At 38.1% G+C, this 26,669-nt stretch overlaps 1 protein-coding gene across 1 annotated transcript in view; it reads right to left on the bottom strand.

Annotated features, from left to right (window-relative positions):
- The window catches only part of LOC141538749 (uncharacterized), a 50,608-nt gene extending 37,458 nt beyond the window's left edge, over positions 1-13,150 (bottom strand). Inside the window, exon 1 of the mRNA XM_074260514.1 lies at positions 13,013-13,150. The gene's annotated coding sequence lies outside the window, so the exon portion shown is untranslated. The remainder of the gene's footprint in view (positions 1-13,012) is intronic.
- Between the last annotated feature and the right edge of the window lie 13,519 nt (positions 13,151-26,669).

Below are 26,669 nucleotides of genomic sequence, written 5' to 3' on the forward strand. Positions count from 1 at the left end.
AGGACCACAGAGCTGTTGTACTGCCCTCACTGTTGTATACCTGTAAAATCTGGACATATACCAGAGCTATGCTGAATCACTCCATTTGAATTGTCTTAGGAAGATTCTGAAGATCATCTGACAGGATAAGATCTAATTGTTGGAGTCCACGTCCAGTGAATACTGAGAGTGTGAATGAATATCCAAGGCCAGGCAGAAGATATGCTTTCCAATCTCTATTTATTAATCTGAGTGCCAGCATTTATATACCTTTTAGGTTAGGGTTACAATATTGTTAGCTACTTTCAGGTGACATCATATACCTTCCAGGGTTAATGTGCAATCCATACTTTGACATTTCAGTATCCACCTTAACTATCAATACCAAGGTACTTATCAACACAGAATTATAAATAGCATAGTTGTGATGCTCATCAATACCAACAGAATTGTAAATAGTTGTGATATTTATCAAAATAGTAAAATGATCATACTAATGTATTTACCTCAAGTATGTCCTTAATTCACTGTTAAGGAGTAAATAGTATAGTTGAAATGCCTTGTTCCTGTGGCACAAATTCTCCATCAAGATTATCCTAAATTTATCAAGTATGTCTTTATAATTCATTGTTAGAGAGATGGTGAGCCAATAGTTTGAATACTCACCCTAAGAGAGAGCAAATATATATGTATTTTTTAAAGGTAGTTCCTAGTTTAGTTTAGCAATTCAATAGCCTTTGCTTTAATTTGATTAATCTTTTCTGATTTTCAGAATTTGTTTTTTTACTTTTTTATTATTGTTCAAATCTTTTAGTTGATCTTTATTTAATTAAATTACTTTAAAAATAAAAAAGAGAGAAAGAGAAGCAACAAGACAGTCCCATAGAAGCTCACAATCTAATGGAGAGGACAAAGGCAAACAAATACATACAAACCATATGCAGCACAAATGTGAAATAATTTACAGGGAGAAGACACTAGAATTAAGGATTGGGAAAAGATTCCTGGAGATTGTAGAATTTTCAGTGGGACTTGAAGGAAGCCAGGGAAGTCAAGAGGCAAAGATGAGGAGGGAGGGCATTCTAGGCTAAGGAGATAACCAGAGAAAATGTCTGCAACTAAGAAGTGTGTCTTGTGGCTGGGACATCCAGGAAGAGTAGATCAAAGAGTGTGTAGAAGGATATAAGGTGTAAGAAAAATGAAAAGGTAGGGATGGGCCTTTCAGTTCCAGATTACTTTGTATTTAACCCTCTAAGTAATATGGAACTGAAGCAGATTGTGGTCCTTTTAAGAAACTTATTTGTGATTCAGATTACTCCCAGCCCCTCCTGGCTGATGCATTATCTCGTCAGGAATCCTGTGCCATTGATTCACAAATCCTGGTCAAAAGCATCCCTTTAATTCCAATAGGAAATCTGGACTTATCCCAGCCCCCATGGGATCTGAGTAAACTTGGGTTGTCCCAGCGATCCGATCAGGTTTTCCAACCCCCACTAAGCCAAGCAATATAATGAGCTTCCATCAACTAAGGTCTTTGCAGATAGACCTAGGCAGTGCCCTTTATTTACAACCAGGATCTTTCTGCCCACTGAAATACTCTTTCCATTGCCATCTTCTTTTTACCTATTTCCTTAACCAGACTTTAACTTTACTTCCAATCCCCATAATAAACCTCATTTATCAATCTAGGTTTTTGGGTATGTAAATTCCTTTACAGAGGATTTCTGCACCGCCAGAAGGGAATCCCCAGAACTCCCTACCCTTGTGCCACCACTAGACCTCATTTAACTCCCTGACCACCAGAAACCCTAATTTCATTTGGGTTCCCCAAATCTAAGCCTCATCAGAACCATTGGAATTTATTGAGTCTAGAAGTTACACAGTAGGACTTGTACTTTAGGAAAATCACTTTGGTGAAGGGAACAGGAAAGGGTCTTACTAAAATACTTAGAACCATAAAGGACCAGTTCTCTCTATGACTTCAAAGGCAGTAGGATCCTGTTGAGGGGTGAGGATACCCTAACAGCAATTGGGATCCCAAGGCCAGTATCACACATTTTGTGAAAGAATTCACAGTCCCAGTCAGCAAGCAAGGGTTTTTTTTTGGCAAAAATGGGTTTATTTCACTGAGAAACTATTTCTCTCAGTGGGCCGATCCGGATTAGGAAGGAAGATAGCAAAGTTTGGAATACAGTTTTGATTTTTATTTAGCCTTCTTATGGCCCAGGGCTGGGGAGCAATCTCCAGATGAATTGAGGGACTAATTTCCAGGTCAATAATGGATGGCAATTATGCCCCAGGCCAAGATCTCCAAAAGAATTGTAGGGATGATTTTAAGAGTTTCCCCTGGGAATCAAGTAGGAGGGTGGGGATGCTCCCAAAGGTCAGGAAGAGTTGAGATTCAAGGTTGTTTCAACCCAGGTCCAACCCCCTCTCCCCCAAAGATCAGAGGTGTGGTCACAGATAAAATGATTAGAAAAGCAATAAATCCCTACAAAATAAGCATATATATGTTTCTGAAAACAAAGTTGAGGAGTGAACTTTTAGGAGATTGTTTTGGTTGTGGAAAAATTGGTAAGAGAACAAAATTGGAAGGGACTTCATTTTATAAATAAGAAAACTAACAACCAGAAAGGGTAAGTGATTTGCCTTTGGTTAACAGAGGGGGGGAGTTTGATAGCAGAAGTGGGACTAGCATCTGAGCTTCTTGTCTCTCAAATCCAGTGTTCTTTCTGTGACAATGTTACATCTCCTGGAAGAAGTACAATTTTACACTTTTTTAGAGAGTGTAAAAGACACAGTTTAGAAGACAAAAAAGAGAGGATCTTCTAGGAAGACCTTACCTCTATGATTAAGTTTACTGATCCCCAAAATTATGTTTGTGTTTGTAAGATGACCATTGGCTTCAAATATAAAGGATATAGTTGGAAACCACTACAGGGACAGGGGAATTAAGGAACGAATTCTGACTTTTAATCACATCCTAAAGATGTAATGTGATTTAATGGTCCTCTGACCGTGGGGGGCTTCTATTGTAATGGGTCAATGGTCCTGGGTCTTCTGGCTTTGGAATCTGCCTCAGGAAACCCCCATACCCAATCTATCTGATTCTGACCAGATAGTTTCTGGCCTCAAACACCCACAGATCAAACTCTGTGAGACAATACTGAATAAGACCACCCCTCAATCTGGAGATTACTTCCTAGCCCATCCCTTGGGCTGAAGAATTAACATGTCAATGATGGACTTCCTAGCCCTAGAGCCATAGTATTAGCATATATATGATTGAAAGCTATATTTGTATATCTCCTTGCTTCAGTTTTTTTTTTCCCCTGAAGCAGGGGTTAAGTGACTTGCCCAGGGTCACACAGCTAGGAAGTGTTAAGTGTCTGAGATCAGATTTGAACTCAGGTCCTCCTGAATTCAGGGCTGGTCCTCTATCTACTGCGCCACCTAGCTGCCCCCTTACTTCAGTTTTTTTTACTGAATTCCCTTATAATTCAATCTGCTTTATAATAGCCTTATATTTCTTTTATTAAATTTTGCCCCTTGACTAAGAAATGGATTGAAGTCTGCAAAATTCTTTTGAGATACCTTGTGACACTGGTCTTGATGAGGTGAAGTCTAGTTTTCGGGGTTCCCAGTGAGGGAACCAAAAATATGATGAGGTTTAAGTTTTGGGCTTCCCTTTCATAGGGAACCAAATGATAAGGTCTAGATTAGGGAACCAAAATGAGAGTGGGGTTTCTGGTGGTCAGGGTATTAAATGTTAAGTCTAATGGTAGGTTTGGGGTTCAGGGAACCAAATGGAGAGGTTTGGCTCCCCTGCACCCACTTTGGGATTTGACGCAAAGGTAGAGAGTTTGGGGGAACCCCTTTCTGGCGTCACAGGGATTCTTTGTAAAGGAATTTACAGACCCAAAAACTAGACTGATAAAAGAGGTTTATTATAGGGATTGGGAAGTAAGGTTAGAAATCCTGACAGAGAGGCCTAAAGCCTTGTTAGGGAAATAGGTGAGGATAAAGAGAGCATAGCACTGGAAGAGAATATTATTCCAGTGGGCAGAGGCTTCCTTGGCATAGCATGGCATGTTTAGAGCCTCTGCAAAGAGAAATAGGAGAAAATGCTGAGAGAAAAAGATCATTTGTAGCCTAGCTCTTTCACCAGGAAAGCTAATTTCTCCTGGGTTTGAGATTAACAGGTGTGGACCAAAAGCCAGGAGAGGCAAGAGGCCTTGATATCTTGTAGATTTAATGAACCACTGCTCTTCTGTAAGGCAGGGTCCAGGGATGGGTATGTATCCCCAGTTGTCAGAGCTGCAGATCAAGATAAGAATGCGGTTGGAAATGTTGGAAAAACTGCTGTTTTTCTTGAAGAGAGTTAGTTATTCAATAAGCAAAGATCCTGAATCTTTTCCATCCTAGTTTTCCCACTCTAGCTCGAATTCAGGGCAGAGACTGGGGTCTTCTAAGGCATAAGTCTAGAAGAGATTTGCATTAAAAGAGCATCTCTGCTTCTTTCTGAGTGTCTGGAGGCAGGAGTTGCCTGAGAAGAGAACTGAGAGTCTCAGGTTAATGAGATAAAGGAAACCAACAGGTGTTAGAAATCAGTTTTGGTCTTACAGATCTCTATTAGTTGTCCAGTAGCAGACAGATGACCAGGCTAAATACTTATTTGGCCAAGCATTTAGGATACAATGATTACATATAATCAGGCTAGAAACAGCAAGATATGACATAATTGCATTAACAAATTCTATTGACTATTGCTCTGATGTTAAAATCAGTTACATGAGGAAAAAATGCAAGAACATAAATTCTAAACAAATATTTATCATAACCTTATATTGATAACAATAAGGAATTTGTCCCCATAGGTTCATATCCAAGTAGATGATATTCATACAAATTATTCATACAAATCAGTTTGTTTTAAAATACCCAATGCAAATATAATCATATACAGAATGTCTAATTCCACATAAGAGAATTCAAGAAGTTAGCAGTTGAACTTTTAGAAATAAATCCTACTGAAGTATGGATGACATTCACAGAAACTCAGGCTAAGTTTGATTACTGCTTTTTCCCAACTTTTTGGCTTCAAAGGAGTTAGTTTTGCTGGGTGTAGAAGCTCTGTCAAGGTGGGTGGAGATAAGGTTAGATAATCTGTTCAGTGGTATTTATTGAGAGGAAGTAACTGGACCAACTCTATAGCTTTCATTCCCTTTGGGCATCCCTAAGAGAGAGAGAGAAATATGACAAAAAAACTTTTATTTCGCCAGAGCTGTGCCATGATGTCTCAATGAGTGGTGCTTGGCTTGAGCATAGAGCTCCAGACAGCATCAATCAAGTCCCGGGAAATTGAGCTGTCCCACCTCGCTGATAGAGGGTGGGGGTTTGTGTTACCTCACAAACTGGAAGACTGAAATAGAGGGAAGAGAAATATTGGAGTAGGTCTCTAGAGAGATGACATAATCAGTGGAGACAGCATCTTGATAAGGCATTCCCAAAGCTTGGGATGGGAGAGGCATTCTGCTTTTCTGAAACATAAGATCTTATCAAGTATTTTGATAAAGAGGCAGGGTTTTTTTTTTTCAAACTAAGAGGCAGGGAAACTGAGGCAGGACTGAGTCAGGATCATTAGGGAAACTGAGTCAGGACAATAAAACAAACCAGACTAAAACTAGAAAGTGTGAGAACTTGTGGCAAGGACCAGTTTCTCCCGGATAACCTCAGAATTATTAGCATAGAACAGCACTCCTTATTCAGAGAGACACACGCCTCCCTGTTTGGATCTCTGCATTTGGGGGGCATCTCAGCCAGAGATCTTTAGGTCTGTGGTCATTTGTGCATTTAACTCAGCATCTGCTGTATAGCAGTGCTTAAGGCAGTCCTGCTGCCCTGAGAACACCCCAAGTCAGGGGCTCCGAGAGAGACAAAAAAATGGAGTTTGAGAGCTTCATTCTCTCTCTCTCTCTCTCTCTCTCTCTCTTTCTCTCTCTAGGGAGGGCAGATTTCTGAGTAAATTATGCAATTAGACCAAGACAGACCACCCCAACCATTAGAATTCTGATCTCGAATGCTGAAATACTAATTAAGGAAATGGGGTAACAGGGGTGGAGAAATAGATCAGAGAGACTGCCAGTCCCAGGACAGGTGTCTGATTTTGGTTGTTTTTTAAAAGAATAATCCCAAAGACTGAATAAGGGATTTCAGAGTTAAAACATAAGCCAGCCAATCATAGTCTAGCAAATTTTAAGCAAAGAGTAAAATAGTTTCCAATTCGGTTTGAACTGAAATAAGACATCAATTTTTCCCAATTTCCTGACCAGCTGAAATCTCAGTTTCCTTCCCCCGCTGTTTACAGAAATTATCAGATTATACATAACAGACTAGTAAATTTCCTGAAACAGCAATAGTAAAACAGTTTTATGCAGCAATAGTCAAACAGGTTTATACAGCAATAGTCAAAGAGTTTTATGCAAGTCCCCTAAGGAGTCTTAAAAAAAACCAATAGATCAATTCTTCTCATCTCAGCACTGTAGGGAAATTCAAATTCTGGCTCATCTGCAGAAATATGGAAAGTAAAACTGTGGGGACCCCATACAGCCTTGCCCAAACACTCCCAAACCACCTTGGGGGAAATGTGAATGGAGTTGGGAGGGGGCAGGCTCCATGGTCATCATGGTCAGCCCTGGTACCAGTCCCCAGCTTTCAGTAGGTTCTGCCCAGGAACTTTCCAGGATATAATAGCTATGAAATTAATGGCAAATTATTTTATCTCTGCCCAGTTTTCTAAATATAGTTGGGGTGGGCAATTTAGCAAGCTCAGCCCCTTCCATGAGGTCTCTGTCAACTCCCCTTAATTTGTAAGCTTGCCAGTTTTGTTGAAACCATTATGGTAAGCATCATCAGCTCTGAGAAATAAATATGTTTAGGATTTATAGTTTCTAAACAAGGAATGCGTTTACTAAGAATCTATAAGCCTATATAAAGACAGATGTTTTGCACCAGGATAAGTTTAAACATATAAAACATTAAAGTCAGTATCCCACCCTTTCAGGGAAAAGGGATCACCTTTTAACCTGCCCTAATTATGAAAGACTTAGGGAAGTTGCCCAAGGAGCTGAGGAGAATCCCCGCCCTCTTTCAGGAGCACCTTGTAGAGGCTCTAAAATATATATAACACTAATCTGGACCCCACTTCTCCAGAAAGTCCTCAACTGCCTTTTGCATGCATTTTTATTAATCATTCTGCCCCAGATATTTGGAGGAAGCTGCAGAAAGTTAGCCTTGGGACCTCAAACTTTCCAGACACAGCTGTTAGAAATAGCTTTTGGAGTCTTTAATAAATAGGGACTGAAACAGTTGCAGAAGAGCATGGCCAGAGCAAGAAACAAAGAATAGGCTCAATTTTTAGCTGCTTCCATATCCGGGAACCACAGGGGTTCGTGCTTTAGATGTCACAGCCAGGGCCACTGGGATTAGAAACTGTCCTCACAAGAAACTACAGGCCCTTGCCCCAAGTGCAATCAGGAGGGGCACTGGAAGAAAGACTGCCCAGAGGGGTCAAGTCGCCCCCCCAATGCCCTGTCCTCCTGTAGACTCCCCCTTACTCCATCATGATGGTTTAACCCAGGATAACTTTAGATGTGGCAATTCTGATTATTAATCTGATCAAACAAGGGATGTAGATAGGGAATAATATAACACCACTAAAAGCTATAAGGCCCAACCAAAGGAGCTGCTTCCACCAGCTTCCCAAACCAGGACCATCTAGAAGTATTGAACAGTGAGGTCCAAGTCTGTACAGGAACATGAGCAAGTTTCCTAATGTTCTTAGTGATTTCCTTCACTAGATTACCATTGTTATCAATCTTTATACAACACGTGGATAAATTTAGTTTAGCACAAACTCTCCCTTCCTCAGCCAACAAATAATCCAGCACAAGTCTATGTTGTAAAATAGCCTCTCTGGTTTGAGTAGCTTCATCAGCCAAAAGATGTAGTGCCTCAGCTGTCTGATTGGTGATAATCTCTACAACTGCCTGAAGCCTAATTATCCTGTTCAACATGTATATTGGAGTTCTATATCCCCAACTTCCATCTTGAGCCCAGGTCGCTGGCCCATACTCTTTGACTATTCTTTCTGGAGGCCAGGCCTCCCCCCAACCATTTGCATCTCCAGTCCAAGTGATGGAGGTATCTAAACTCTGTTTCCCCCTTCCCAAATCATCATACAACTGAATCCCTAAATATTGGTTTGCCTGTTCACGAAGAAAGAAAAATTTTGGCTTTCTTAGTCCAATATAATAATTCCCTGTCCAATTGCAAACCTTGTCCTCTCTGATTTAAGCAGTATTTCCCTTTCCTATCTTCTGTCAATGACCACTGATGTTTCTCTTCTCAATTCCAGAAACCGGTCCCATTATGAATTTGGGATCTGTTGCTAAGGATCCAGGCTGGGCTTAAGGGGACAGGTACCCATGGCCATTGGTTCAATTGTTGGGATCCACCACAGATCCAACAATTTGATAAGTTAAATGTCCTCCCTATATTCTGCATGAGCAGGAGAAATTGGTTCTCATCTCTAGAAGGTCATAAGGAAATAGATAAACCCAAAGCTTAGGGAGAGCCTCATAGTGTTCAACTATTATAACACTGTAAAGTTAAGGTGAACTTCCCAAAGGAAAATATATCAAATCACAAACAGGCAAAGAGACCCAGAGTAAGAAAAGAGAAGTCATACAGTTACAATGCACTGGATTCAGAATCAGTGTTCCCATTCAGTGGAGGTCCCCTCCTCTTATGTAATTGGAGGTCTCCCCTGTCTTCAACTGTCCGCTCTGATAAAGGTGGCGCCACAGGTCCTTTTGTCCTGGTGTGGTGTGTCCAGCCTCGTTCCTGGGTGCGAATCGCAGTATCTGAAGTCAGTATCACTTGGTAGGGTCCGCCCCAGCACGGAGTCAGCTTCTCGTCCTTCCAGGAACGGATCAGCACCCAATCACCAACCTGAATTCTATGAACAGGGAAACCTACAGGAGGAGTCTGAGCTATTAGCCCTTTTTGTTGAAGTCCTTGCAAATGTTCCAGCAATGATTTAACATATCTCTTAACAAACAAATCCTTAGTTTCTAAAATAGGGTCCCAGTCTCCCTTAGGATAAGCCTGGAAAGGATGACCGTACAATAATTCATAAGGTGAAAGCCCAATATCTCTACACGGCTTGGTCCTGATTCTAACCAGAGGGAGAGGAAGGCATTTCGTCCAAGGTAGTTGGGTCTCTAAAGAAAACTTAGCTGCCATTTTATTTCTTGGTTCATCCTTTCTACTTTCCCAGAAGAGGGAGGATGCCAAGGGGTATGGAGATCCCAAGTGATTTCTAAGGCCCTAATCGGATTCTGCAATACCTGGGCAGAAAAATGTGTTCCCTGATCCGAGTCTATCCTCTCCACCATTCCATCTCTAGGAATAATTTGTTCTAATAAGACCTTACTTACTGTCGAGGCAGTTGCTCGGCCTGACGGGAATGCCTCCACCCATGAGGTCAGATGGTCCATTATGACCAGCAAGAACTTAAGGCGACCCACTGGTGGCAGCTCAGTAAAGTCCACCTGGATGCTTTGGAATGGTCTGATTCCAGGAGGTCGTCCCCCTTTTGGAAGCTGGCGTTGGGCAGCCCTGTTAGTCCTTCGACAAACAAGACAACCGTCCACCAGTTGTCGAGCCATAGTATATAGGCCGGGGGAAACATACCTTGTCAGTATAGCATCACACAGGTTTTGGACATCCCAATGACTGCCCTGGTGCAGTTGCTGAAGGACTTGCCTCATACTTGCTTTGGTCAGTACCTCTCTGCTATCAGGTAAGAGCCATTGTCCTTCCGAGTTCTCAACTGCTCCGAGAGTTGAGGCTTTCTCTTTTTCCTTCTGAGTAAAACTAGGAGAGGGTAGACTAGGGGGAAGTACAGGTATCAAAGCCATTATATGAGAGATTTCCTGATCTCCGGCTCCCTTGGCCTCCCGGTTTGCTAATCTATTTCCCCTTTCCTCAAAAGAATTTCCCATCTGATGTCCCTTTACATGTATTACTGCTATATTCCTAGGAGTCAGAATATTTTCTAGTATCTCTCTGACTAGTGTATGATGAACCAGTTCTTTACCTTTACTGTTTACATATCCTCTTTCCTCCCAAATCCTCCCAAATACATGCACCACACCCCAGGCATATTTAGAATCAGTATATATATTCCCATCTTGGTCACACAATAATTTTAACGCTTGATTTAAAGCATACAATTCACAACAATTCACAAGTTTGAGCCAACTAATGGGCAGGTAGACTGCCCTTGGTAACAGTGTAAGTTCTAACAAACCCATTTCTTTTCCCATTTACCATCCTAGAAAAACCATACATAAATTCTAAACAAATATTTATCATAACCTTGTGTTGATAACAATAAGGAATTTGTCCCAATGAGTTTATATCCAAGTAGATCTTTCATAAGTGAACATTATTCATACAAATCAGTTTGTTTTTTTTTAAAAACATCCAATGCAAATACAACCATATACAGAATGTCTAATTCCACACAAGAGAATTCAAGAAGTTTTGATAAGAGATTCCCATTAACTTGTAATGGGAGAGACATTCTGCTATTCTGAAACATAAGGTCTTATCAAGTATTCTGATAGAGGCAGGGGGGGTGGTTTGCAGAACTAAGAGGTAGGGAAACTGAGGCAGGACTGAGTCAGGACAATAATTCAAAGTTAAAACATAAGCTAGCCAATCATAGTCTAGCAAATTTTCAGCTAGAGTCCCCTGTAAAGGCCTTTTGTCTCTGCAGCCTTCTCCAAACCCCGCATCTGCTAAAATCAGGTGTGTCTAGCTAGTGGACAGGTAAAGAGCTTTTTCAACTTTTTGCAGCCTCTCCCTTATCTGTAGAGACAAGAGAGCGAGACAAAAGGAGACCTTTCGTCAATCGCAGCAATTCTTAAAAGAATTATCTTAAAAGAACGATCCAGTCCAGAAGCAGCCTGGATGTCCGCTGCAAAAAGAAAAAAATCTTTTACCTTTTCCAGAGTTCTATTCAGTACCCAAATTATGTCTAGTTTTCGAGGTCCTTCATCAGGGAACCAAAATGATGAGGTAAGCAAAGAGTAAGTAGTTTCCAATTTGGCCTGAACTGAAATAAGACATCAGTTTTTCCCAATTTTCTGACCAGTTGAAATCTCAGTTTCCCTTCCCCCCCTGTTTACAGAAATTATCAGATTATACACAACAGACTAGTAAATTTCCCAAAATAGCAATAGTTCTGTTCTCCAGGGGACAAAAAGGAAGCAGGATTAAAATTATGATCTTGGATTATGGAACATTCTTTTCTAATAGTATTGCCTCATGTTTCAACACTATGGAATCTGTGAGCCATCTCCCAGCCCTCTAGATTTAATATTGTTCTAACTTGAATACCCCTTCATTTCATCTTCTCTGCATATTTAATAGGGGATTGAGTGTCAAAAGTTCTTTCCCCACCATGATCATGCAAAACATGAAAAACGCATCTGAATATAGATCTATAGTCAGGAACTTGGGATTGGGGTTCCAGAGATTGCCAGCTTCGTCTCAAAAAGAAAGGCAAAGTGGGAGCGGTCCTAGCACTGTATATCTCACTGACCACTTGGCTCTGATTACAAACATAAGAGGAAAAACCAGGGGCATGATTTAAGGCAGTTTTACTTCAGGTAGCTGTCCTAATTTTAACCATCCCACCTCCAGATGGTGGAGTTTAACGACCTCTGCAAACAGTTATACCTGAATTCAAAACTCCAAGTAAATATTAGCTTCAGTCCCAAAAGATTTTATCTAAATGTAGGCTGTTCCTTTAAACAGTAGAAATAATTAATATCTAAATCAGCAAGGAGGTGCAGTTATTAAAAACAAACTAACAAAAAATAACCCCAGTATATTTAATGGGAGGAGGGACCTCTCCACCTGGTCACCCTTCCCCCACACCACCATGCTTCCTGACCCAATAGATCATAGCTCCATTTAAACTATTAATTACTTTTACAAATCAATCTTTCCTGTCCCGTCCTTAAGTAAATATATATGTATATATTTTTAAACATTACACTTCAATGTTTGCACGTAACTGACCCAAATTTCATAAAACTTAATACATGCCCAACAGAGCTGACAAACACTTAAGGCATAGCTCAGTTACAAATTACCCAATACCTCTAGCAAACATACCATCGAAGTAGGGAGATACAACCACAACCTCCCCTAAGTAAGCTACCAGCATTGTTTTAAAAACCTATGTTTTAACTTAAAATCCCAAACACAGCTTTAAATTCCCAATAATATAAAACTACTTTGCCATCACATTGAAAACAATGAACTTCACTAAATAGCGGTTTCTTTCCCCCGGCCCCCATGGCCCTGCTGCAGTCAGGACACGTGGGAGGAAGAGGAAGGAAGCCACCATCTTCACTGGCTCAATCCCACAAACTTCCCCATGTACAGGGTTTCTGATCCCAAATGGGATCTACTAACAGCTATTTCTGGTCAGCTGAAATGACCCCTGCTTCAAAAGACATAGTTCTCCTCCTGGCCCGAAGGCCCCTGGAAGGGCTAATGGAATTAAATCCTCTCAGGTCCTTCCCTTCAGGTACCATTTAATCCTTTTGGCACCACCAGTCTGCAACAAAACAACAATACCTTATCCACTTTTTCTTACTTTTTATTTTTCCTCATATTTTGGCAGTTTGTTCCAATTACTTAATTTATCTCCCAAGGGAATATCTACCGGTATTTTCTGATATTTTTCTCATTTCTCTCCTCGAGGGCTGGCTGGGACTAGGCCACACCCATTGAATTTGGAAGGAGTTTAACAGACTCCTAAACGCCCAAACACGCTAACCGTCGCCGGTTAACTCAGTCACCCAGGAAGGCCTAGCTCTCTTCCTGTCTACCGTCTACAGCCCCCTCCAGAATCTATAACTAGACTCAAGGGGCTTCACAGGACGCTTACCTCCACTGGGTTGCTGCGCAGCAAATTACTTGACTGATCTGTCCTCCACCAACTGGTTGGGATTTTCACCGCGGAGTTTCCATTGCTTTTCTCTGAGTTTCTCCACTTCGGGTCCACTCTACGTCAGGGGTGAAGGGTCACCATTTAATAAAAAAGCTGGAGAGAGCTCTAGAGAAAAGCAAAGTTTATTGTCCATTCTCTGGAGAAGGGTGTCCCACCCTTTGAGTAGACAATCGAAGAGAGGCAGCGCCTCCTGTGGGCAGGACAGCACCTTTAATCCCTAACGCAAAACGCCCCCTCCCACCACTGACCCTCATCCTCATTGGCTGAGAGTCTTACATTCTAAACTCGAGATCTACCCATGAAATTGAACTTGACCAATAAGTACATAGTTGCCCATATTTGGATGAAATAGGGAGATGTCGTAGGAGGGGAAGGCAATGCCCTTTGCTGGAACTTCAGAGTCCTTCAGGCCCACTGGAACTCTGAAGTAGATGAAGCCTTACTCGATTTTCACAACTGTCCTGAAAGATCTCACCTCATCTCATTCAATACCAAGCCCTCCCATACCCCCGACCTGACTTTCTGGGTGTGTTCTTAACCCTGCCACTCCCTGACAACACTCAGTCAGGTGACATTACAGGTAGATCCAGTTTTCTTGAAAATTGCGGAAAAAAGGTAGGTTATTCTGTGGTGATCCTCAATAGCACCCTGCAGGATGTCCCTGGAACTTCTGCCCAGAAAGCTGAAGGTCATTGCCCTGACCAGAGTTTTGAAACTGGGGAAAGGAATGAGAGTAAACATCTATACTGACTCCAAATATGCTTTTCATATTTTGCATGTTCACAGGGCTATATGGAAAGAAAAGGGACTTTGGAGAGCAAAAAGTTCTCCTATTAAATGGGCAAGGGAAACAGGCTTGCAGATCCAGCTGCCTGTGCTGTTGCTCATTTGCCCCTGACTATGGTATCTTTACTTCCCCAGCTGGGACTTACCCGGTCTCTGTCTGGTGGTTTCAACACTCTCTGGCCAGCTTCTAATCCCAGCCCAACTCTTTGCAGAGTGAGTAAGATCACTCCTCAAATAACTCAAATAACTGGCTGAGACACTTAAGATTAGCTTGCTTCCTTTCTTGTTATGTATGAGACTTTTTCTCTCTAGCTCTCTCAAGTGTCACCCCTCCCAGCCACTGGGGAGATAACTCTTTTGTCTTTAGTCAAGCTAGAGAATTCTGTGGACGATAGGGGTATTCAGGATTGTTGGGTGGGCCCTTGTCATCCTCAAGGCAGTCCACATATGTAACCTGATACACTATTTGCAAAGACCCCTTTCCCAAATGTCATCATCCGCAACCTGGATGTCACCCCATTTGTACATTCCCCTGAGGGGAATGACTTTAACTTAACCATCATTTGTTTCAAGCCAGAAAGATAATAACGTAGGATATCCATTCCAAAAGTATTCTGGCAAACTGGCTCATAATGCTTTTATATCATCTTCCTTGAAGCTTCTTAATACTCACTGGAAAAATCATATTCTCTAATCCTTGTGCAACCTAGGAGAAACAATTAAACAGATCTGTCAAATATGCCCAGTAAAGGGTTGCTAAACCCCACATCCTGAAGCCTATCTGGAGGAGGGGTACATACTTAGGAAAAGCCTGGCAGATGAATTCTCTACATGTGCCCCCTCTCAGCGGCTTCAAACTGCTTTTTGGTTTTTGATGTCACCTTTACTAATTGAGTAGAAGCCTTCTTTAAAGGCTCAGGTTTTTGCTAAAGGAGATAAAACCCATTTAAGTTTTTCTCCACTCTGCAGATCATCCTCTCTACCTAATGCTTAAGGTCTTTTTAAACATTATGGTTCTTGCATCTTAGGTCATTTGAGTGCTCTTTTCATTGTGTATAATGCCACTGCTTCAGACACTGTCCCCACCCCTTCAAGGAGACAAAAAGCAGGGATTTGGGGGAAAACATTCCTTGGGATTTATCCTAGGAAAAGCTGTCTAGCAAAAGGCATTCAGGATAGCCTCATCTTCCCCGAAACCTTCCTCTGGGTGGGATTCCTGGCTATTGTCCCTACTAACTCCACTTTAATTGTCCTTTTTGTTCATACTTGGCCCTTGCATTTTTAAACTATTTGTGAAATTTACTTTCTCCAGGCTCTAAACTATTAACTTCCACCTATTTGTTCACCTTGACTATCATTGGCTAACTGATTCTGACATTCACACCCCACTGAATGCTGCTGCTGCCATCTTACCCTCCCCTCCTCAGTCTGGACTTTTACTGGGCCCCTATCCCCAGCCTGAAGCAGCTCCAGAATATGAGACTCTGTCCCTTTGTCCCAAATTCATTCCCCCCCCTCGCTTGAGGGGGGAAATGAGGTATGTGATTTTGTGGTCCCCTGAACCTGAGCCATAGAATTAGCATATCTATGATTGAAAGCTATATAAGTGTATCTATCTCCTTGCTTCAGGCTTTACTGAATTCTCTTACAATTCAGTCTGCTTTGTAATAACCTTATATTACTTTCATTAAATTAATTTTTTTTCATTAATTACCTCATTAAATTGACTAAGAGATGGGTTCAAATCTGCAAATTCTTTTGAGACACCTTGTGATACTGGTCTGGGACTTTTGGGGTCTCCCCTTCTTAACCTCAACACTAAGAGAAGCATTTACAGCCTACTGGGAGTATGGTTCTGGTTTCTCCATTATGTAGACTGAAAGGCTTGCATCTGGTCTAAATCCTCAGGACAAACACATTCTTGATTCAGATGCAAGTCAGATGTGCATTTGGTCATATTTACAATTTATGGAAGAAGGAAAAAAAAGAAATGCAGTGGAAATATTTTCAACATCAAGTCCCTCTTCCTTCTAACCTCTCATCACCTTCACTACTCTTTTAGAATTCAAGTCACTGCAATTTCTGAACATGGGCATTTCTCATACATCTTCATGTATTATCAAGGATTTTATCAAGGATTAGATTTTACTGTCAGGCTGACTGAAATAAGAACAAAATTCTCTTGAAATTTTTGAATAGGACAACTATTTTATTTTATCTTCATGTTAGCTTCCTGATTGTGAATCTTACCTGCTTATCATCTTAAATCTTAGAATTAGATGACATTCTAGGAATCATCCAATTCTACCTTCTGTCTTACATGTGAATGCCCTCTACGATATTGAATGCTTTAACACCACTTTGCATTTTTGGCCCCTCAGTTTCTTCATCTATAAAAGTCCTTTTGATAATACTAGGGAGTAGAACACGAATAAGGATTAATGAATTATAAAAGCCTTAAAAAGAAAAAACAAAACAAAACAACTCTTCAGTATGATTACTAGAACCCCAAGAGAAAATACAGTGGGCTTTAAAAGAAATGTAGGGAAGATAGAAGTAAGCAAGATAACAGAACAGTATCATCTAGTCCACATTTCTCCATCTTCACAAGAATAGTATGAGATATTTCATCAAAAACTGCTAAAATCTAGGCAAACTATATTGACAGTATTGCCCTCATCAATGCCTCAATGAGTTTAATAATCTTGTCAAAAAAGTGAATCTGGCATGACTGGTTCTTTTTTTTTTTTTTTTTTTTTTTTAATTCAATTTTAGTTTATTCCCAGTTTTGGAGTTTCTCCCTCCTCTTCCTTCTTCCCTATAAGTCAAGACAAAAGAAGCACATTACAAATATGTATAATCAAACAAAACAAATTAGCACATTAGTCATTTCAGAAAGGAAACAAACAAACAAACAAAAAATAAAGAAATATGCTTCCATCTGCAGTGAGTCCATAATTTGTTTATTTGGAGGTAGATGGTATGTTTTCATTATTCGTTCTTTGGAATTGTAGTGTGTCATTGTATTAATCAAAGTTATTTGTCTTTGAGAATTGATTGTCTTTGCAATATTGTTGTTATTGTATAAAAATGATTTTAAATTTCAGAAAATTTTGGAAAGAGTAACGAACTGATACTGAATGAAGGAAGTAGAATTAGGAGAACATTGTACACAAGAAACAGCAATATTGTATGAAGATCAGCTGTGATAGATTTAGCTTTTCTCAGCAATACAATGATCTAAGACCATTCAGAAAAACTCATGATGGGAAAATCCTTTACACATTCAGAAAAAGAACTATGGAGTCTGAATGCAGTTCTTTTTTGTTTTCTTTTGTTTCTCTTTCTTGTGATTTTCCCCTTTTGTTCTGATTCGTCTTTTATAACCTGACTAATGTGGAAATTTGTTTAATATGATTATGCATGTATAAGGTATGATCAGACTGCCATCTTGGGAGAGGGAAGGGGAGAAGAGAGGGAGAAAAAAAATGGAACTCAAAATCTTATAAAAGTAAATGTTGAAAACCATCTTTACATGTAATTGGAAAAAATAAAGTAACATTAAGTGGAAAAATAATAAAAAAAATTAATAAAGCTGTAGAAAAAGAAATCTTGTCCCAATTCTACAAAAAAAAAAAAAAAATTGGTTCTGCTTATTTATCACTTCATATAAGTTTTCCTAGGTTACTCTGAAATCACTCCATTATTTCTTATAGCACAATAGTATTCCATCACATTCATTTTTCATTCATTCCCCAAATGAGGGTGACTCCTTTAGTTTTCAATTCAATAGAAAGATGGCAGTTCTGAACCCTGAAGTCAGGAGGACCTGAGTTCAAATTTGACCCCAGACACTTAACACTTCCTAGCTGTGTGGCCCTGGGCAAGTCACTTGCCTAAGCAATAAAAAAATTTTTTAAATGATACTTTTCTGGCATTTAAATGAAAAAAAAAAAAAAAGAAAATTAAATTCTGTTCAATATTGGTCTTTAAATGAAAAAAAAAATTTCAATAGAAAGGGTTACTCTAGATATTTTTGTATATATGTAATTTGGTATTATTTTCCTTTTTGTTGATCTCTTTGAGGCATAGATTTAGCAATGATCAAAGAATGACCTGTTCTTCACATAGTCATGTTGGCTTTTTGTTATCATTTTCTTTTCTAGACATTTTTTAATCAACTAATGATCCACTCTTAATTTTCTGATTTAAATTCACTAGCCTACAATTTGAAGACTCTTAAAAAAAATCTTTCTTTTGAAATCAAGTGATATGCTCTTCTTCAGTATTATGGTATCTTTCTCAATTTCCATGATCTCTCATGGGATTCAATAAGTTCATCTGCTGTTTCTTTCAGGATCTGTGGATATAGTTTACCTGGGCAAAGTGACTTGAATTTCATCAAGGACAGTTACAAGCTCACTCTTTTGGTTTTCAATTTTTTAAATTCCAAACTTAAGAAATAAAACAAAATACATAATAAAATAGAATAGAAAGGAAAAAGAAAAAAACAGGGTTGCTCACGAAACTACAGATCTATTCGGAAAACTTGCTTTTCTTTTTAAATATATAATAAAGTTATCATGTAACTTTCTTTTTCTCTTCTTTCTTCCTTCACCCTCCACCCTAGAAATAACTACCATTAGAAACAAACTACATTAGTTTGTATATATGTAAAACTATAACTAGAATCTTCCTTCATAGGTCCTTTGAAGTTAATTTGGGTATTTGTAATTGTCAAAGAAAGTGATATAGTCACCCAAAGTTATTCTTAAAACTATATTATTGTTACTATATACAATGATCTCTTGGTATGGCTCATTTCATTCTTCATTCTTTTGCACAAGTCTTTCCATGTTTTTCTAAAATCCACAAGTTCAAAAGAGAAAGAGTAAAGGCGGGGATGCTTAGTTGTCTCCCAAACTGTTCTAAATTCCTTTAAATCATTTAAGAGCATCAAAACACATGAACAGATGGAATGAGATATTTTCTGGCCTAAGACAACTTAGACAGTTAATGGGAAAAATCTGTTCCATCAGGGTGGGAGTCTAGTGCACAGTCTCATTGCAGGGTATGCCATTGCAGCCCTGGCCCCAGTCAGGGAAGAAGGAACAGGGCTTGGGCTTTTTGAATCAGCAGGAGTACTGATGGTTTCTAGACCTCTTAGCCCAGATTAGATGCTATTGTAGGTTTATAGTTGGAAGGGACCTAATCCAACTCCACATTTTCCAAATAAGAAATCAAGGCTCACAGATAATTGTCACTCAAATTGTCAGTGGCCAATGTACTTGAACTCATTATTTCCACTATCCCCCAGCTTGAAGTGCTTGCTATAAATAATTTAGAATATATCCTTTTTCCTTAACCATCTTGGAAAACAGACCTAATAGTGGCATTGCTGGGTCAACAGGCATAGGCAGTACAATAATTCCTTGGGCATAATTTGATCATTCTCCAAAATGGTAAACTTAGTTCACAGATCCACCAACAATGAATTAATATTCCAATTTTTCCACATCCTCTTGAATATTTGTCACTTTCCCCTTCACTCATTTTAGCCAATCTGATAGGTGTAAAATAATATCTTAATTAAGATTATTTTAATTTACATTTCTCTAATCAATAATGATTTAGAACATTTTTATATGATTATAAGTTATTTTGATTTCTTCACTGGAAAGCTTCTTGTTCACATCTTTTGACCCAATTTATCAGTTGGAGAATTTATAATATTCATATAGATTTGACAAAGTTCTTTATATACTTGAGATATGAGATCTTTAATGGAGAAACTATCTATAAAATTCCCTCCCCCCAAAAAATTTATTGTTTTTCTTCTCATCTTGGCTATATTGGTTTTATTTGTACAAAAACTTTTAAATTTAATGCAATCAGAACTATTCATTTTACATTTCACAGTGCTTTCTATCTTATTTATTCATTTGTTCAACATATCCATAGATCTGATAAGTAATATGCTACATAATCTTCAAAATTTCTTGTAATATCTCACTTTATATCTAGGCCATATATCCATTTTGACTTTATCTTGGTAAATAGTGTAAAATATTGGTTCATGACCAACTCTTGGCAAACTGCTTTTGTATTTTTCCAATAATTTTTACTGAGAAAAAAAAAAAAAAAAAAAAAAAAAAGGAATTCTTATCTCCAAAACTGGTCTTTATATTTGTCAAACACAAGATTACTATAGTCATTTGTTACCATAAGATGTGTATCTATTCTTTTCCACAGATCTACCTTTTTATTTCTTAGCTAGTACCAGATAATTTTGATAGTTACTATCTTGTAATTAAGACTTAGTACTTTTAAACCTCCTTTCATTGCATTTTTATTAGTTTTTTTTATATTCATGACTTTTTATTCTTCCAAATGAATTGCTAATTTTTTTCTAAATCAGAAAAAAATTTTCTTTTGATAATTTGATTGAGAGTTCATTGAATATATAGATTAGTTTAGGTAAAATTATCATTTTTATCATATTGGCTCTGCCTACCCATGAACAATGAATATTTCTCCAATTATTTGAATCTGATTTTATTTATGTAAAAAAGGTTAGGCTTATAGACATATATGTACATATACACATATATATTTTATACACACACATATATGTATGTACATGTACAATTTTGTTCATACAGTTCCTAGGTTTGTTTTGGCAGGTATCCTCTCTGGTATTTTATACTATCTAGAATTACTTTATTTTTAATTTTTTATAATAGCTTTTTATTTTTCAAAACATATGCAAAGACAGTTTTTGATATTCACACTTATAAAACCTTGTGTTCCAAATTTTGTTCCCTCCTTCCCCACTTCCCCTCTCCCTTAGACAGCAAATAATTCTATATAGGTTAAACACATGCAATTCTTCTGAACATATTTTCACATTTATCATGTTGCCCAAGAACAAATAAATCAAAAAGGGAAAAAAAAAAATGAAAAAGAAAAAAGCAAGCAAACAACAACAACAACAACAACAACAACAACAACAACCACCAAAGGCGAAAATACTATGTTGTGATATGTATTCAATTGCCATATTCCTCTTTCGGGATGAAAATGGTTTTCTCCAACATTGGCCTGAATCAACACATTGTTGAAAAGAGCCACATTCAGCACAGTTGATCATCACATAACCTTGTTGTAACTGGGTACAATGTTCTTTTGGTTCTACTCCATTTAACATCAGTTCATGGAAGTCTTTCCAGGCTTTTCTGAAATCAGCCTGCTGATTGTTAGAATTACTTTAAATGAGGTATCTCAGTCTTTTCTTGTTGGTGATATATAGAAATGCTGATAATTTATGTGGGTTGACTTTATATTCTGCTACTTTGTTAAATTATTCATTGTTTCAACTAACTTTTTAATCGTCTTTAAGATTTCCCAAATTTATCATCATATTGTCTGCAAAAAGAAGGAATCTTATTACCTCATTGCCCAATCTGACTCTTTCAGTTTCTTTCCTGACTCCCTCCCTAACCCTTATTACTATTTCTAAGATTTCTAATACAATATTGAATAACAGTGACAGTGGTCATCCTTATTTCATACTTGATCTTGCTGGGAAGCATTTAGCTCATCCCTATTATAAATAATGCTTGCTTAAGTGTTTAAATAAATGCTTCTTATCAATTTAAGGAAAAATCCATTTATACCTACATTTTCAAGGTTTTGTTTTTTTTGTTTTGTTTTGTTTTGTTTTATTTTTTACTATAAATGAGTGTTGTACATTACCAAAATCCTTTTCTGCATCTATTGATAAAAGTATATGATTTTTGTTATTTTTATTGTTGATATAATCAAATATGTTAATAGTTTTCCTTATTTTAAATTATTCTTGCATTCCTAGTATAAATCTCACTTGATTATGATGGATAATCTTTATAGCACATTATTGTATTCTCCTATCTAGTATTTCATTTAGGATTTTTGTATCTATATTTATTAATGAGTTTGGTCTATAATTTTCTTGCTCTATTTTTACTCTTTCTGGTTTAGGTTATCAGTATCATATTTTTTTCATAAAAAAGAGTTTGGTAGAACCCCTTCTTTGCATATTATTCCAAATAATTTATTTAACTAATTTAATTTAATTAATTGGTCCTGAAATGTTTTATAGAATTCACTTATAAATTCATCTGATTCTGGTGTTTTTTTTCTTAGCCCAATTTTTTCCCATTCAAATTCTTTCTCTAAAATATATCTATTTAAATATTCGATTTTCTTTTTTCCTAAGTTAGGCAATTTATATTTTTGTAAATATTCTTTCATTTCACTTAAATTTTAAAATTGATTGGCATATAATTGGGCAAAAATAACTCATAATGACTTTTATTTCATCTTGGTTAGTGGAATATTGACTTTTTTATATTTAATACTAATGATTTGGTTTTCTCTCTCTTTTTAAAATCATATTAACTAAATGGTTTATCTATTTTATCATCTTTTTCATAAAACCAACTACTAGTTTTGTTCATTAATTCAATAGTTTTCTTATGCTCCATTTTATTAATTTCACTTTCAATTTTTAGGATTTCTTTTTTTTTCTAATTTACCCTTGTTTTTTTTTCTGCTTTGCATCAGATGAAGCATAAAAAAAGTCTACTCCAGCCCTTTGTATAAACACTGTGGGTGTTTCTCGTTTTAAATGTGGTTCTTGTAAAAAACATATTCTCAAATTCTGATTTTTATTCTGTTCTATTATCCAGTTCCATTTTATGGGTGAATCCAATAATTATAATTACTAGTTGTGCATTTCCCTTTATCCTATTTTTTCTTTGCTAAATTGTTCTTTTCAGCTTCTCTTTTTACTCTATTTCTCTTTGATTGTCTATTTGCTTCTAATTAATACCTCTCTAAAATATATCTTTTTAAAAGAATTCTTCCTTATTCTCTCTCCTTTTCATCCCATTCCTTATTCTACCCACCCTCCTAAATGTTAGTCTGTACATCTTTCTAAAAGTCCCTCCCTTATTCTGTTCTCTTACCCTCTTATTTCATTATACATTTAGAAGACTTTTAAGCTCTTCTAGATGTATATGTTTTTCCTTCTTTAACCCAGATCCAATGATGATAACGTTCTAGCATTACCAGCCTTCCACGCCCACCTGTGTCCTCAATATCATTTCTTCCTTTCATAGTGCATTTGTTTGAGATAATTGCTTCTTTTTTACTGTTTCAAAAATTACCCGAGCATACTCCAACTCAGTCCCAAACTTTCTTTCAAACTATCCAAGTAATACTGCTCACATTTTCATTATTTAAGATGTAAACAGTTTGACCTTTTTGAATCCCTTATAATTGATCTTTAATGATTACCTTATATTTCTCCTGGATGTGATGAATTGAATTTCCCATTGAGTTCTGGGGAGGTTTTTTGTTTTTGTCAAAAATACTTGAAAGCCTTTCAGTTCATTAAATGTCTATTTTTTCCATTCAGGATTATATTTAACTTTATTATTAGGTGTGTGGGGTCCCCCCTCCCCTTACGCAAATTGACTCCTTGGAGGAATCTCTGGATACAAACAGAAAACATTTATTTGGAACTTGCAAGCAGAGGTGCAAGCACTGGACAGTCCAGCCTGGTGTGTGACACATGACAGAAATAGACAGTGGATTGCATAGAAGAAAAGACTCAAGTACAACTACCCTTCCTGTTGATTTTTAAATTTTTTGGATGGATTGAAAAGGAAGTAACCATGAACCAATGGTCAACAACGCTATCTACTTCCTGGGGGTCACATGACTTCCCAAAGCTTAGGCCTAAATTCCTACAGCCTGAGAAATACTCACCTGGTCCCATTCAGTTTTCCCTTTTTTCATACCTTTGAAGATTTCTCACACCCATCCTGATATATTTCTTCTACTAGGACATCCTTGTTGCCTAGGCATTCAGGCTCATCCCTCTTTTCAGTATCACCTGCCCTCTATTATTTTGAACCATTATCTGCACATCAGTGGAAGCTTTGAGAAACTACTATAGCTAAATCTTGATCTACTCTATCTACTCTAAAGATTAAGCACATAAGCAGGCAGGTAATAGGATACTGATGCTTAAAATAATGAGTAGGAATCAGACCCTGCTTCCACCAGTCATCACAGAACAGATTGGCATCGGGCAGCCATAGAATTTCAGCAGTCAGACCCAGATTCAGTTGGGACAAAGGGACGAAGGTCTCATCTTCTGGAGCTGCTTCAGGCTGACAAGGGTATCTAGCCAGCCCTACCTAGGGGGGTCCACACTGAAGAGGGAAGATAAGTGACTTTTTAGGTGGTGGCAGTGGCAGCGGTGTCTGGTGCTGAATGTCAGAATCAGGTCTCAGGTGATTTTAGATTGACCAAGTGGTTGGAATTTCATGATTTGGAATCTAGAAGAAAGTATATTGCAAGTATATTAAAAAATATAAATATAAATATAAATATAAAGACCAAATGAGCAAAAAAAAAAAAAAAAAAAAAAAGAATAAACAAAAGTGGGGTTAGTTTGGAGGTTACTAGGGACAGTAACCAGAAACCCCACCCAGAGGAAGACAAGGCTATCATGAATGTCTCACATCCAGACAGCTTTTCTAGAATAAATACCAAAAAACATTTTCCCCAAATTCCTGCTTTTGTTTCCTCAAAGCACTAAGGGCAATGGGTGAAATAGTGGGGCCTTAAGCAAGTATGATCTACTTTAAAAAAAACCTCTGAGTCTTTTCAGTCTTATAAGGGAAGGCCAATTAATACAGGTGTTAACAAAACCTAAAGGAATTTTTTAAAGTCTCTTCCAGGGGACATATGTGCAAAATATCTGCCAATCCTCCCCTAAGTATGTACCTCACCTCCAGATAAGCCTTTTTTAACAGTCCTTTCAGAATTTACTTGGACACAAACTGGTGAGACCTGACATATCTGTTTAATTTTTTCTCCTGGTTTGTGACCAGTGAAAATAGGTTTTACAAGGGATTGAAGAGCATTTATTTTCCAAATGAATTGCTTAATGTAGGCCAAAGAGAAGTTTCCACTGGGTGACCTGTGGAATTAGAAGTTGGTTTGAATGTGCTTAAAGTCACCCAGAAGGAGAAAGGTTATACCTCCTTTCTTTAGCAAGAGCTAAAGTGTAAAAGGGAGTGTGTAAAAGTCACAAATTAGGGAATTAAAGGTTCCATGGTCAGGGGCAGCTGAATCTGCAGGCCTGTTTCCCTTGACCTGAAGTAAATCCCACTTCTGTTGTCCTTTACAAAACATAACAGAAACTTCTCTAGGTCCATGGACAGCTTACAGTAATTGTTCCTCTGCATACTTAATGAGGGAATGTTTGGCTGTCAAAAATCCCCTTTTTTTCCCCACAAAGCCCCATGAGCATGCAAAACCTGAAATGCATATTTGCAGTCAGTGTAGATGTTCACTCTTATTCCTTTCCCCAATTCTAAATTTCTGGTATAGGCAAAAATGCTCTGAAGTTAGAATCTTCAATGCTTGGTTGTGATCCTGTAATACCCTAAGCTGACTTCTTATCTCAGATCCCCAAGCCTGGAAGGGTCTCTCCCATTCAGCAATCACCCAGAGCACCCCTGCTCTGTGCTACTTATCAGGACTTCCTTCTGACTTATTAGGGCTACCCCTTATCTTGGGTCACTAAGCCTTGATGATCTCAGGGTCCCTTTCAGCTTAAGGACAGCCCAAGGGCACAAACAATGCTCTGGATTATACACCCACAAGTTATCTGAGCTCTCATCCTTGGGCTTCTTCAGAGACTTTACTTCTGCTTTTTGTTTTTATCTAGGACCTTCACCTTGGGCTCATACTTCACAGAGAGGGAAATTGGGTTGGAGAAAACTCATTCCTGTGCCTGCCTTGTATCAGAACCGCAGCCATCTCTCTGGGAAGTCACAGATCCTGGACAAACCCCCACAAATTATGTGGGCCAGGTGCTAGACTCAAATGACTACTTAGAGGGATTTCCAGATACAAGCAGAAAGTATTTATTTGGTCCTTGCAAGCAGAGATATAAGCACATTAACTGGATAGTCCAGCATGGCAGAAATAGGGAAGAGATTATATTGCAAAAAAGGCCTGAATACAACCCCCCCTTCCTGTTGATTTATAAATTTATTGGATGGGCTGAAAAGGAAGTAACTATTGACCAATGGTCAACAACACTGTTGGATGGGCTTAGTAATCTGTGCAGAATGTCCCCTCCTGGCCATGTTCTTTGACCTGACTGCTTCCTTAATCCAATCGACTTCTTGCTGAAGTAGACACTGTCTACTTCCTGGGAGCCATGTGACTTCCTAAAAGTTAGGCCTAAGGTTCTACAGCTTGAGAAAGCTTCACCTGGTCCCATTCATTAGGTAAATTATTTTTTGTTACAATCTCAGCTCTTTTGCTCTTCAAAATATAATGTTCTAAAATTGATGGTCTTTTAGTATACAATCTGTTAAGTTTTATGTAATCCTGATTGTAGTTCCACAGTATTTAAAATTTTGTAATATTTTTGGTAATATTTTATTTGTTTGTAATATTTTATTCTTAATCCAGAAGTTTTGAGAGTTGACTATGATATTCCTGTAAATTTTCATCCTAGGACCTCTTTCAAAAAGTGATTGGTGGAAGATGGCGGCGTGGAGGCAGACAGCTGCTTGAGCTCCTCGTTTTCTCTCAGAACTTACTTCATGACAAGCCTCTGACTTAATGCTTGACCCAGAAAGAAATCCACAGATGATCACCAAGAGAAGACATCCTTGAAAGTCAACAGAAAAGCAAGCCAGGAGCAGTGGAGAGGGTGTAAACACCGGAGGTGAAG

The sequence above is a fragment of the Sminthopsis crassicaudata genome, chromosome 4, assembly GCF_048593235.1.
Source record: "Sminthopsis crassicaudata isolate SCR6 chromosome 4, ASM4859323v1, whole genome shotgun sequence".
Classification (NCBI taxonomy): Eukaryota; Metazoa; Chordata; class Mammalia; order Dasyuromorphia; family Dasyuridae; genus Sminthopsis; species Sminthopsis crassicaudata.